General features: G+C 43.9%; 1 protein-coding gene across 7 annotated transcripts in view; it reads left to right on the forward strand.

The window, feature by feature from the left end:
• Window positions 1–810: 810 nt before the first annotated feature.
• LOC109923507 (gastrula zinc finger protein XlCGF8.2DB-like) overlaps window positions 811–14,897 on the forward strand; it is a 41,331-nt gene continuing 27,244 nt past the window's right edge. For 4 of the 7 annotated variants that reach the window (XR_007265995.1, XR_007265994.1, XR_007265993.1 and 1 more), the window contains exons 1-3: window positions 832–946; window positions 6,404–6,503; window positions 8,604–8,708. The gene's annotated coding sequence lies outside the window, so the exon portion shown is untranslated. Of the gene's footprint in view, window positions 947–6,403; window positions 6,504–8,603; window positions 8,709–14,897 lie in introns of all 7 variants that reach the window. The other 3 variants (XM_048619520.1, XM_048619521.1, XM_020523536.2) reach the window with 3 other exon arrangements.

A 14,897-nucleotide genomic window follows, 5' to 3' on the forward strand; every position in this document is an offset into this window, starting at 1 on the left:
GCTCAGCAGGTCTGGCAGCATCTGTGGAGGAGAAAACAGAGTTAACGACCCTTCCTGTCTTCCTGTTTCCTCCCTTCCTGTTTTCTCCTCCACAGATGCTGCCAGACCTGCTGAGCTTTTCCAGCAGCTTTGTTTTTGTTCCTGATTTACAGCATCCGCAGTTCTTTTGGTTTTTACAAAATCTGTCACTTTTTTAAGACAGCAGAAATCTCCTGTAGCGCTGTAGTCATGACTTGCACGGACCTATTGCAGTGCCATGCTTCAAACTCCATGAGGCAGCCAAACTCTCTGTGACAGACAGATTCTGGAGACTCCTCTGTCTTTTAGACCTTATGTACTCCCTGTGCTGCTGCATTTCTCTTTTCTGTGTTCCCCTTCCGACTCACCCCACCTACATCACTCCACCATTGGAGCTGCTGAGGATACAAGCCTCTGGAATTTCGCCCCAACTCTCTCTATCCTTCTTTAAGATCTAAAAATCGTTCTCTCTAATCAAGGTTTCGATCATTTGTAAAGCTCCTTAGCGAGATTTGACAATGTGAAAGGTTCTAGACAATGCAAATAGTTGTTGTTGTTGTTATTGTCGTACATCAGGAGAAACAGGAATTACATATTCCTTCCCCACCTCAGAATGAACGCTCACTGCTGGAGCTGATGAACAGCATCAAAATACAAGAAGCACCGCGCATACTTCAGCTCGCGCACGGACCCGGGTGATTGATGTGAGCTCCGGACCAATAGTAGGACAGGGGCGGGGCTTGCGGACGGCTCGGCACGGCGGCTGGTCTTCCAACCAATCGGAGTGAATGAGGGGCTGGACTAGTCAAGCCACGTGATCGCACACGAGGGCAGCGCAGTAATCGCTAATGATCAAGGCCTGGGCGTCTGTGGAAGGTGCCGGACACGGTAAAGAAAGAAATAAACAGCAGAAAGTGGGAGCGAAATGGTATTAGTATGGCCTGAAAGGTTTTACAAAAACTTAGTGCATGTCGGAAAACACACGTTTGAAACTCCCAGTCCCGTGTTTGCAGCAAACAGGAAAACGCCTTGGATGGCGACGGGCCCGAGTGACCGCCACCATCTTTGTTGGGGGCAATGGTCCGCGGGACACATGCGCGGCCGCCAACTTTGCAGGGGGCAAGCTGCAGCGAGACATGCACATCCTTCCTTGGCAAGGAGTGATAGGGGAGGATTTACACGGAGTAAATTCAAGCCTAGAAAAATGTTTGTTTCTTCTGGATGTCCTACCCAGACTGTGGGATGATAACAGCTAACACTGCTCTGATTCACCTCTTTGTCACTAATTAACTTCCTCAGTTTCTAATGATGGGTATAATTTAGCCCTGTTTAGTATTTTCTTGTTGTTTTCACAGACTTTTGTAAATGAATTTTCTTCTGCTGCTGCTGACCCACTGACCATGTGCTGGTCTCTTACCAGATTCATTTTTCCACAATATCTTTCACTTTCAGGAATTCTTTTTCCAGTGAGACAGCCCATTTCCATTCTGTTTCTGGCTATCAAATTCTGCACTACTTTCATTCTCTGTAATTCATTTTGCACTCACTGAAACATTAACTGTGTTTCTCCCTTCACAGATACCAGCAATCATTGCCAAAGCCCTGCTCCCTGTGGAGAACGTGATGTTTGACCTTATTGCATAGCTGCAGTTTGTGTGGTGAAAGTGCTCCCACAATGCGGTTAGCTGAGAAGTTACACGTTATTCACCTAGCGATAGTGAAGAGTTGACAATATGTATCCAGATCAATGACAATTTGTATTTTAATCATATTTATAATTTTACAAAAACATAATCAAGGAACTTTTGACATGAGTCCACAGATGGAGATATTAGGTCATGAGGACAAAACATTGCCAAATATGGGGGTTTTTAGAATATCTTAAAGGAGGAAAGTGGATTTGAGAGGTTTAGGGTGGGAATTCCAGACCATGTTTCCCTGGCAACTGTAGAAACAGCTGAAGCAATGAATAAACACATTGGAGTCTGAAACTAAATGAATTGTTGAGGTCTCAAATGGTGCAGGTAGATAGGGATGATCACAGTCAGGAATTAAACCAGGGTGTGAATTTTAAAATGTTGCTTATAAGTAGGAGCCTTTGTAGGCAGGAAGCACAGGGGTGATGGGTGAACAAGTTTTGGTACATGTGAGCACATGGGGACAGAGTTTTAGATATTTTTGAGATTACAGGGAGGTTGAATGTGGGAGGCTGGCCTGGAGTGTTTGGATAGTTATGTCTAGAGGTAACATAGAAATGAATGAGTCTCAGCAAATGAGCTGAGACTAGTGTGGAGTTAGATGCTGTCACTGAAGTGGAAATAGGTGGTCTTGGTGTGGGACTGGGCTGTTACTCTCACCTCACCTCTGCAATTCAGCTGTTCGTCAAGTTGTAAATCAAGTCTGCAACAAGGTCAGCAGCTGAGAGGTCCTTGTGGAGTCCAAACTGGATGTTACTAAGCAGGTTATTGCTGAGCAGGTGCTGCTTGATAGCACTGTTGATGAGACTTTCCACCACTTGACTGACGATCAAGAGTAGACTGATGGAGGGGAAATTGTCACAGTTGGATTTGCCCTGTGTTTTTGTGGTGAACATACCTTGGCAATGTTTCATGTTGTCAGTAGGTGCCAGTGCACTGAAATAGCTTGGCTTAACGGGCGGCAAGTTCTGGAGAACAAGTCCTCATTACTATTACCATAATGTTTGCAAAGTCCGCAGCCTTTGCACTATTCGTCCATTTCTTGATATTATTTGAAGTGAATCGAATTGGCTGAAAACTCGCATATGTGTTGTTGTGGGCCTCTGGAGAAGGCCAAGATGGATCATCTCCTTGGCACTTCTGGCTGGAGATTACTGGAACTGCTGTAGTCTTACCTTTTGCATGGATGGGTTGGGCTCTTCCGTAGGTGTGATGATTTTTGGAGTGCTTTCTCCAGCGAGTTGTTTAATTGTTCATCACCATTCACAACTGGGTATGGCAGAATCATAGAATCCCCACAGTGTAGAATGGGCCATTCAGTCCAACAAGTTCACACCGACCCTCCCCCTACCCAAACTTGTAACCTTGCATTTCCCATAGATGATGCACCTAACCTACACTGCAGAGCTTAGATCTGATCTATTGGTTGTGGGATAACTTAGCTCTGTTTCTTGCGGCATATGCTGTTTCGCATGCAGGTAGTCCTGTTTGGTAGCTTCATCAGATTGGCACCTTATTTTTAGATATGCCTGGTGCTGCTCCTGCCAATGCCATCCTGTACTATCCATTGAAACAAGGTTGATCCCTTGGCTATATGGTGATGGTTGAGTGGCGTATATGCCAGGCCATGAGATTGCTGGAGTACAATTCCACTGCTGTTGATGGCTCACAGCACCTCGTAGATGCCCAGTTTTGAGTTCCTCCATCTGTTTGAAGTCTGTCTGATTTAGCACGGTGATAGTACCACACAACACAGTGGAGGGTATTCTCAATGTGAAAGTGGGGCTTTGTCTCCACAAGGACTGGGTGGTGGTCGCTCTTACTGATACTGTCATGGACAGATGCATCTGCAGCTGGCAAATTTGTGACGATGAGATCAACTGTGTTTTTCCCTGTTGTTGGTTTCCTCACCACCTGCTGCAGACTCAGTCAAGCAGCTTTGCCCTTCGGGACCCAACCAGCTTGATCAGTAGAGTCGAGCTACTCTTGATGGTGGACATTGAAATCCTGTACCTGGAATACGTTTGGCGCCACTTACACCCTCAGTGGTTTCTCCCAGTGTTATTCAACATGGAGGAGCACTGATACTTCACCCAAGGGAGAATGGTATGCGCTAATCAGCAGGAGCCATGAGACTTCCAGGCATCTGGAGTAAATGCTGAGTACTCCCAGGGCTAATCATTCCTGTCTGTACAACACTGCCAGCACCTCTGCTGGGTCTGTCCTGCTGGCGGGTCATTGTCTGTAAGGTATTATTCCATGCCCATGACTGTATCAGGCTGTTGCTTGACTAGTTTGTGAGACAGCTCTCCAAATTTTGGCACTAGCCCCTAGATGATAGTGAGGAGAATTTCGCAGGGCTGAGAGGCCTGATTCTGTGTTGCATTTTCGAGTGTCTTGGTAGATGCAAAATGGTCCATCCAGTTTCATTCGTTTGTTGAGATTTCACAGTGATTAATACAACTGAGTGGCTTGCTGGGCCACTATGAGGTGAGCAGATTTCTTTTCCTGAAAGTCATTAGGAATTTCTTTTCTGCCATTGGCAATGGTTACATGGCAATCAGTTGGTTATTAATTGCAGTTATTTTTTATTGAATTCAAATTCTACTGTCTGCTGAGGTGGGATTTGAACCTGGACTTCAGCTGTGCATTTTAATATTCTGGATAAAAGTTAAACACATCAGGTTTGTTCACTCCTTTTAAAATATCACGAACACAAGTTTTGCTTCTTCCAAAATGCAGTCCATTACCCTGTCTTCTCCATCCGATCAGCTGCCTCGCTGCTTCCTCACATTCCACTAGCCCGTCTTTCATGTTGCTCCTCGTTTTCAGTCCTCAACTTACATCTTTCTCCAGTCTCTTGTCAAGCCTTATCAGAGTTCATCTTGACCCTTTACCCTATCCTTGCTATACTACAGACATTCCAACTCTCTATCTCTTCTCCTACTCCTCGTTGTCACTCCCCCAAGCCAATTCACAGATAGTCTTCCTTGTTCTGTCTTTCTCTCTTTTCTGGTTACGTCCTTCTCACCGTTCAGTTAAAAACCAATATTTGACCTCACCGTCATTGGAAAATCCTGCTCCATCTCCACTCTGCTTTTCCCCTCCAAAGCCCATGTGTTTGGTGTCCATCAAGAATCTATCCTTGGCCCCTCCTGTTTGTCACTTACGTACTGCCAGGAGGTGACATTGTCCAAAAGAACCGTGTTTGTTTTCACATGTACTCTGATAATGCCCAGCTCTACCTCACCACCATCCCTCTCCATTGCTCCACTGTCACTCAATTATCAAACTGCTAATCACACTTACAGTTCTGGATGAGCAGAAACATCCTCCAGTGAAACATTGGGACAGTTAAACCCATCACCTTCAGTTGCTATTACAAATTACAAGTTCTCATTGGGAACTGTCTGAGGCTGAACTAAACTCGTCACAATATTGCTGTCATATCCGACCCCAGAATGAGCTACTGATCACCCATCTACACAATCACAAACACCAGAAATTTCAATGTCTCAAATTTTCCTTCTCTCCACCTCACCCCAGCTCATTTGTTACTGAAACCCTTACCTGTGTCTGGATTGTTTTAAAATTGATGATTCTGCAACCTAACCCTTGATTCCCCAACTGATCAAGAATCTGGTCTGAGACTCCCATGATGGGAAACACCATCTTAGCATTTATCCTGTCAAACCCCTTAAGAATTCTATATGTTTCAAAGAGATCATCCTGCATTCTTCCAAAATCCAGTTAGTAGATTTCCAACCTGTTTAGCCTTCTTTGAAATACCTTCAATGACGTCATATATTTCCTTAAATAAGTGGACCAAAACTGCTCGCATTAGTCCAGATGTGGCCTCACCAGTGCTTTGTGCAGTTGCCTGAAGACATATACCCCAAATTCTTGTACTGCAAGCGCCTTGAAAGAAGGGACAACATTCCTTCGCCCTTCCTGATTACCTGTTGCAACTGTGTGCTAGCTTTCTGTGTTTCCTACACAATTACCCCCAAGACTCTTTGTGTGACAGCTTTCTACGATTTTCACCATTTAAATAGTACTCTGTTCTTTTATTGTCTGTTCTGAAATGAATAACTTCACATTTTCCCACATTATACTCTATTTGCCAACTTGTTGCCCACTTATCCTATCAATATCTCTCTGTAAACTGTTTGTAACCCTCTCAGACTTGACTGTTATGACTTTTCTATGAGATCCTCCCTCATTCTTCGAAACTCTTTCTTGGGAGCACTGGACAGCAGGACATGTGCAGTTGCTATCTTTGTAGAACATATTGTTTGGAAGGACTGGGAACAGCTTGCTGCCCATTGTTCTGAATGGAGACAACTTGTCCATCGAGATGCGTTCACCTTTAACACACAATGCCTTATTGATGAGGGAGAATGGCAGCACAGAAGAACAGAAAAGAAAGCAAATCCTGCTCTCTGCATTTCACTAACTCTTGGAAAATTCAGATCATGTGTCAAAGGCCTGTGCTCTGTTCAGTCACTGAAGTCCGAGGTGGAAATTCATAGAAACGCACAAAACATTTCCCCTGAATCGACTGCTGACCTCCACAAGGAGTACTGTGCAGCAGAGAGAATGCACGGTCACCCTGGGCCAGGACGAGGGGATGTTGTGAATTTCTACCCTAGACTGACAGTGATGGATTTTGTCAACTTGTGTTACAGGCTTTTACAAGTAAATGTGCAGGTGGGAATCTCAATGATTGTAACACCAAACTCTGACAGAATTATTCAGTTCATCAGGACCTGGATATTCGCATTGAGTGTGAGTATTGTGTTCCAGCTCATTCCCACTTGCTGCATAAATTCTTCCTTTAATCACCTTATTCTCTGGGTAGATATTCCCCAAAAACCTTCAATATGTGTCCTGTAATCCTTTTATGATCAGCTCATGAGTGTAAGGTTTATCATCCTAATGTGTAACTTTTGCAAACACCTCTATCAAAGCTCCCCTCAATTTCTTCTGCTACATGGAGAACAATCTCAGTTTCTCCAAACACCTGATTCCCCAAGAGATAGTAAGAACTGCCGATGCTGGAGTCAGAGATAACACAGTGTGGAGCTGGAGGAACACCTGATTCCCCAATGTCTGCTTGCTATCTATAAGGCACACGTCAGGATTATGTGGAACATTCTCCACTTGCCTGCATCAGTCAGCTCCCAACAATATTAGAGAAAATGAACAACATACAGGACAAACCACTGTGATTAGTGTCCCATCCACCACCTTCAACCTACCGTCTCTCCACCGCCGGGGCACAGTGTGAAAGGTAAAGTCACCATTGTCCTACCAAACCATAGGGCTGCTCTCTCTCATTAGAGAGGGATGACTGATAATGGCTTAAACTGCAGGTGGCCACATCTCACGCAAAAGGGAGAGGTTGAGAAGGAGAGTCCATCTGTTGTAAATGGATATTCTCAATGTGTACCAGCAACACGCATGTTGCATGAATGAAGAATGTGAAAAACCCCTAACCATGCAACTAATATCCCTCATTCCTTGAACCACCCTGGTAAATCTTCACTGCACCCTCTCAGGGACCTTGCCATCCTTCCCAGTGTGTGGGTGATCTCTGGTTTGCACAGATCCAGATGTTCTGTTCTTGTGTGTGATGTCATCATGCAGTGACAATTACACTAAACCTCACTGTCTGTAAGAGTGATAGATACACAAATCCTGAAAATGTTTAAGATGTATTTAGGTACACACTTGAGATGCGAGACACACAAGTCTATAGCCCAAGTGCTGGAAGATGGGATTAGACTAGTTAGATGGTAGTTTTCTTTACTGGCACAGACCCGATGGCCACAGAGCCTTTTTTTTGTTCTGTAAACCTTTGAGACACTTAATATAGGAATATGACAAACCACATTTGAAACCAGGTCAGAGAAGGTGATATTAGAATAAATGGCACATGATTAGTCATTTATTTTCTGGAGAAAAGTGAGGTGGAGGCAGAGCGGTTTAGGAGGAAATTCTGGAGCTCGGGATCCTGGAATCAGAAAATGCCTTAATCAAGTGGAGAAATAAAAATGGGGTATCCTCAAAAGGATAGTATTAGAGGAAAGCACATATCTCAGAGATTTGTGAGGCTGGAGCAAATTAGAGATAGTGAAGATTCTGAGGCTGGTGGAGACTACAGAGTTAGGGAGGGTTGTGAGGCTAGAGGAGAATTATATATATAGGGAGTGTGGTGACGCTGGATGAGATGACAGTGATAGGGAGGGTTGTGAGGTTATAAGAGATGACGGTGATAGGGACAGTTGTGAGGCTGGAAGAGATGATGACAATAGGGACAGTTGTGAGGCTGGATGAGATTACTGTGATAAGAGAGGGCTGTAGTGGCTGGAGGAATTTACAGAGGTAGCAAGAGTTAGAGTCAGACAGCATGAAAACAGACCCTTCATGCTAACCATGATCCCAAACTAAACTAGTCCCACTTGCCTGCGCTCGGCTCATATCCCTCCAAACATTTCTTATTCATGTACTTGTCTAAACATTTTTTAAACATTGTAATTGTATCCACATCCACCACTTCCTTTGGAAATCCATTCCACACATCAACCACTCTGTGTTTTTAAAAAAAATTCCCTAATGTCTTTTTTAAAATCTTTCTCCTTTCATCTTAAAAAATATCCATCATAGTCTTGAAATCTAGGGACCGGAGACCTGTCACTCTCCTTATTTATACCTTTCATTATTTTATAAACCTCTATAAGGTCATCTCTCAACTTTCTATGCTCTAGTGAAAGAAGTCACAGCCTATCCAGCCTCTCCTTATAACTCAAACCTTCCATTCCCAGCAACATCCTGGTTTATCTCTTCTGAATCCTCTCCAGCTTAATAATATCCTTCCTATAACAGGGTGACGAGAACTGGACAGGGTACTCCAGAAGAGGCCTCACCAACATTCTGTACAACCTCAATATAATGTCTTAACTCCTATACTCAGAGGTCTGAGCAATAAAGGTAAGTGTGCTAAACACCTTCTTAACTATCCAACTGTATGTGATATATATCTAGGTATTTCCGTTCTATAATCTCTATATTCCGTTCTACTACCCAAGGCCCTATTTTTAATTGTTTAAGTCCTGCTGTTGTTCATTTTGCCAAAATGTAGCATCTTGTATTTTTCCAAATTAAATGCTATCTGCCACTCTTGAGCCTACTGACCTAGTTAATCAAGATCACTTTGTAATTTTAGATAAGCTTCTTCAATGTCCACTATACCACCAACTTTGGTGTCACCCACAAACTTATTAACTATGCCTTCTGTATTCTCATCTCAACCATTTATATAAATGACAAACAAAAAGTGGGCCCAGCACCGATCCCTGTGGAGCACCACTGGTAACAGGCCTCCAGTCTGAAAACAACCCTCCACCATTACACTGTCTCCTGCTTTTAAGCTAATTTTGTATCCAATTGGCAAGCTCACCCTGAATCCCATGTGATCTACGTTTACTAATTAGTCTACCATGCAGATCCTTATCAAAGGCTTTACTAAAGTCCAAATAAATGATGTCTACTACTCTGCCCTCATCGATCTTCTTAGTTACGACCTCAAAAAAACTCAATCAAGTTTGTGAGACACCCTCTCACAAAGCCATGCTGACTATCCCTATTCATTCCATGCCTTTCCAAATGTATATAAATCCTATCTTTCAGAATCATCTCCAACAACTTACCCACCACTAAAATCAGGCTCACAGTTCTATAGTTCCCAGGCTTCTCCTTACATCCTTTCTTGAACAATGGCGCAGCATCAGGCACCTCACTCGTATTTATACATGATGCAAATATTTCTGCAAGAGGCTCCGCGACTTCCTCCCACAAAGACTTGGAATACACTAGATCAGGTCCTGAAATATTATCCACATTTATGTTTTCTCAGACTTTCAGCACTTCCTCTTCTGTAATGTGAACTATTTTCAAAACATCAACATTTATTTCCCTGAGTTCTCTGGCCCCCATTTCTTTCTCCCCAGTAAAAACGGACACAAAATATTCATTTAATATTTCTCCCATCTCTTGAGATTCAACACAAAGACAACCTCTTTGATCTTTATGGGGCTTTACTCTCTCTAGTTTCTCTCTTGCTCTTAATATAGAAGCATAAGATCCCTACTGTGTGGAAACAGCCCATTTGGCCCAACAAGTCCACACCGCCCTTCCGAAAAGCATCCCACCCAGACTAATCCTCCTACCTTTCCTTGTAACCCTTCACCCCCATGTCTAATCCACCTAATTTACACACCCCTGGACACTACCGGCATGGCCAATCCACCTAACTGGCACATCTTTGGACTGTGGGAGAAAACTGGAGCACCCAGAGGAAACCCATACAGACACGGGGACAATGTGCAAACTCCACACAGACAGTTGCCCGAGAGTGGAATCGAACCCGGGTCCCTGGCACTGTGAGGCAGCAGTGCTAACCACTGACCTTTCTTTGGATTATCTTTAACCAAGGCTACCTCACATCCTCTCTTTGCCTTCCTCGTCTCCCTAATTAGAATGTCCCTACACGCTCTATATTGTTCAAGAGATTTATTTGAACTCATTTAACCAATTCTTCATCATCCAGACCTTTCATACTATAGTAGTCCCAGTCAATGTTAGGAAAATTAAAATCACTTACTATTAAAACCTCATTATTCTTATATATATCTGCGATCGCTCTTCATATTTCTTCTTCAATTTCCGTCCGTAGTATAATCCCATCAAGGTGATCATTCCTTTTTAATTTGAAAAACTCTAATGAGTAGAATGGGGGTTTCTTAATATGTCTTATTGAGAGGTGTCTCTTGTTTAAAGTCTTAAAATATAAAACATAGCTACTAATTTATTCTACAGTAGTGTTTTTAGAGCAGTAAGACTGTCTTTTCTGGGTCTGTAGATTTTTAAGGTTCAGAGACGGCCTTTTGTAGAGTGATGTGCTCTTCTTGTTGAATGTGGGTGATTAGGGAGAATTTCAATGACCCTGATGATTATGTCTGCAGGAAGTGTGTTTCGTTGCAAAACCATATCGGATCGCATGCATCAGTTGGAGTGGCAGTTAGAGGCAATGAGAAATTTACAGTAGCTGGGGGGTGGGTGTTTCTGGAAGGTAGAAAAACCATGGATACAGTCAGGTAACTGCATTACTAGTAGGAAAGGTAGGAGGGGTAGGCAGGTAGTGCAGGCGTCTCCTGCAGCTATCCCCATCCCAAACATGTATGCTGTTTTGGACAATGCAGGAGGTGATAGACTGTTGGGGAATGTAGCAGTGACAGCAGGTTACTGTACTGTGACTAGCTCTGTTGTAATGAGGGCTACGCCAAGTGATCAATTGTGATAAGAGACTCCATAGGCAGGGGTGCAGACTAATGTTTCTGCGCTGACAGTGAGATGTCAGAATGGTGTCTTTGCCTCCCTGGTGCCAGCGTCAAGGATGTCTCAGAGAGAGTGCACAATATTCTCAAAAGGGAGCATGGCCAGTAGGAGGTCATTGTACATTGGTGCCAACAACATAGGAAGAGAACAGGATAAGGTCCTGATGAGAGATTATAGGAAATTAGGCAGGAGGTTAAAATGTGGGTCGTCAAGGGTAGTAATATCTGGATTACTCCTGGTGCCACGTGCTAGTGAGAGTAGGAATAGCAGGATAGAGCAGATGAATGCGCGGCTGAGAAGTCGGTGCTGGGGAGAAGGATTCACATTTTTTGGATTATTGGAATCTCTTCTGGGGTAGAATTGACCTGCAAAAGAAGGACAGATTTTATCTGAATTGGAAGGGGACTAATATACTGGTGGAGAGATTTGCTAGTGCTATTTGGGAGGCGTTAAACCTGTAAGGGAGTGGCGGTAAACCCAAAGAAATGATGAGAAAAGAGATCAGTCCAAGGCTGGTACAATTGAGAAGTCAAACAGTCAAGGCAGAAAATAAGGTAGGACTGACAAGTTTACACTGCATTTATTTCAGTGTAAGAGATCTGACCTGTAAGGCAGATGAACTCAGGGCATGGTTGGGAACATGTGATTGGGATATCATAGCTATTACGGAAATGTGGCTCAAGGATGCATTGGACTGGCAGCTTAATGTTCCAGGGTATAGATACTACAGGAAGGATAGGTTGGGGGTGGTCGGGGGGGAGCAGGGGATGCAGGGGGCAGGGGACAAGAGAGGAAGGGGAGTGGCGTTTTTGATGCGGGATGAATTATAGCTGTTCTTAGGACGGATATTCCTGTGAGTACATCCAGTGTACATCCATATTTGGGTGGAACTGAGAAATAAGAAAGGGATGATCACCTTACTGGGATTATACAATAGACACCCCTGCCCAAAAAAAGTCTGCAGGAAATTGAGAAGCAAATTTACAGAGAGATCTCAATTATCTGTAAGAATAATAAGGTTGTAATAATTGGAGTTTTTACATTTCCAAACATAGTCTGGGCTGTCATAGTGTTAAGGGCTTGGAATGGAAAAGAATGTGTTAAGTGGACAAGAAAATTTTCTGATTCAGTTTGTAGGATGTACCTACGAGAGAAGAAGCAAAACTTGACCTTCTCTTGGGAAATAAGGCAGGGCAAGTGACTGAGGTATCAGTGGGGGAGCACTTTGGGACCAGCAGTTCCACGGCACGGTGGCTTGGTGATTAGCACTGCTGTCTCACACCACCACGGACCTGGGTTCAATTCCATCCTCGGGCATCTGTCTGTGTGGAGTTTGCACATTCTCTCTGTGTTTACGTGGGTTTCCTCTGGGTGCTCCGATTTCCTTCCACAGTCCAAAGATGTGCAGGTTAGGTGGATTGGCCATGCTAAATTTCCGGTAGTGTCCAGGGATGTGTAGGGTAGGTGTATTAGTCATGGGAAATGCAGGGTTATGGGGATAGGGCAGGAGGCTTTTTGGAGGGTTGATGTGGACTTGATGGGCTGAATGGCCTGCTAGGGATTCTATGATAATTCTCCTAGTTTTAAAATAGTTATGGAAAGGGACAGACCAGATCTAAAAGTTAAAATTCTAAATTGTACGTAGACCAATTTTGACGGTACAAGGGAAGAACTTTCAGAATTTGATTGGGGGAGGATATTCACAGGTAAAGGGAGGGCTGGAAATTGGGAACATAACATAAGAAATAGGAGCAAGTGTGGACCATCTGGCCCGTTGAGCGTGCTCCGCCATTCAGTGAGGTCATGGCTGATCTTTTCACGGACTCAGCTCCACTTTCCTGTCTGCTCAGCGTAACCCTTAATTCCTTTACTGTTCAAAAATCCATCTTTGCCTTAAAAACATTCGAGAAGGTAGCCTCAGCTGCTTCACTGGGCAGGGAATTCCACAGATTCACAACCCTTTGGCTGAAGAAGTTCCTCCTCAATTCAGTCCTAAATCTGCTCCCCTTTATTTTAAGGCTATGCCCCCTAGTTCTAGTTTCACCCACCAGTGGAAACAACCTCCCTGCTTCTATCTTATCTCTTCCTTTCATAATTTCATTTGTTTCTATAAGATGCGCCCCTCAAGGACAAGGACATCCAGGTCCCTCTGCACAGCTTTTTCACCATTTAGATAATAGTCCAGTTTGCTGTTGTTCCTACCAAAGTGGATGCCTTCTCAGTTACCATCATTGTACTCCACCTGCCAGACCCTTGCCTAACCTATCTATATCCCTCTGCAGACGTACAATGGCCTCTGTATACTTCACTCTACCACTCATCTTAGTGTTGTGTGTGAACTCTGACACACTACACTTGGTGCCCAATTCCAAATATCTGTGTAAATTGGAAGCAATTGCATTTGCAACACTGATCCAAATACCCATTTATCCCCGCTCTTCACTTTCTGTATGTTAACCAAACCCCTATCCATGCTAATACATTACCCATAATGCTGTGCACCTTTATCTTATGCAACAGCCTTTTTCATAGAATCCCTACTGTGTGGAAACAGGCCATTCGGCCCAACAAGCCCACGCTGCCCCTCTGAAGAGCATCCCACCCAGACCCACTCCCCTACATTTCCCATATCTAACCCACCTAACCTAAACATCCCTGGGCACTATGGACAATTTAGCATAGCTAATCCACTTACCCTGCATATCTTTGGACCGAGGGAGGAAACTGGAGCACCCGGAGGGAACCCACGCAGACACGGGGAGAATGTGCAAACTCCACACAGACAGTCGCCCAAGGCTGGAATTGAACCCGGGTCCCTGGAGCTGTGAGGCAGCAGTGCTAACCACTGAGCCACCGTGCCACTATGTGAAAACTTGTCAAATGACTTCTGGAAATCCAGATACACCACATCTACCAGTTCCCTGCTGTCCACCGCGCTCGTAATACCCTTAAAGAATTCCAGTAAATTAGTTAAACATGACCTACCTTTCATGACTCCATGCTGCATTTGCCCAATGGGACAATTTCTGTCCAGAAGTCTCGCTATTTCTTCTTTAATGATAGATTCAAGCATTTTCCCCATTACAGAAGTCTATAGTTGCCACCTTTTGTCTGCTTCCTTTCTGAAACAATGGCATCACATTTACTGTTTGCTAATTTGCCAGAACCGTCCCAGGGTCCAGCAAATTTTAGTAAATTACCATGAGCGCGTTTGCTATTTCCCAAACCATCTCTTTTATTCCCCTCAGATGCATTCAGTCAGGGCAAGAGACCCATCTACCTTTGGCCCATTAGCTTGCCCAACACTACCTCTTTAGTGATAATGATTTCTAGGTCATCACCTGCCATTATCTCTGTAGGCCTTCAAAAATGAGATAACGAGAGTACAGAGACAGTATGTTCCTGTTAAGGTGAAGGGCAAGGCTAGATGTAGAGAATACTGGATGAGTAGAAAAATTGAGGCTTTGGTCAAGAAAACAAAGTAGGCATATATCAGGTATAGACAGCTGGGATTGAGTGAATCCCTAGAAACTGTAAGAGCAGTAGGGGTATACTCAAGAGGGAAATCAGGAGGACAGAAAGGGGATGTGAGATAGCTTTGGCAAATAGGTTTAAGGAGAATCCAAAGAGATTCTACAAATATATCAAGGACAAAAGAGTAACTAGGGAGAGAATAGGACCCCTTAAAGATCAACAAGGCAGTCCATGGAACCGCAGGAGGTGGGAGAGACACTATGTGACTATTTCATGGCAGTTTTTACTGTGGAAAGATATGGAAGCTGG

Source organism: Rhincodon typus, chromosome 43, assembly GCF_021869965.1.
Source record: "Rhincodon typus isolate 14 chromosome 43, sRhiTyp1.1, whole genome shotgun sequence".
In the NCBI taxonomy this organism is placed as follows: domain Eukaryota; kingdom Metazoa; phylum Chordata; class Chondrichthyes; order Orectolobiformes; family Rhincodontidae; genus Rhincodon; species Rhincodon typus.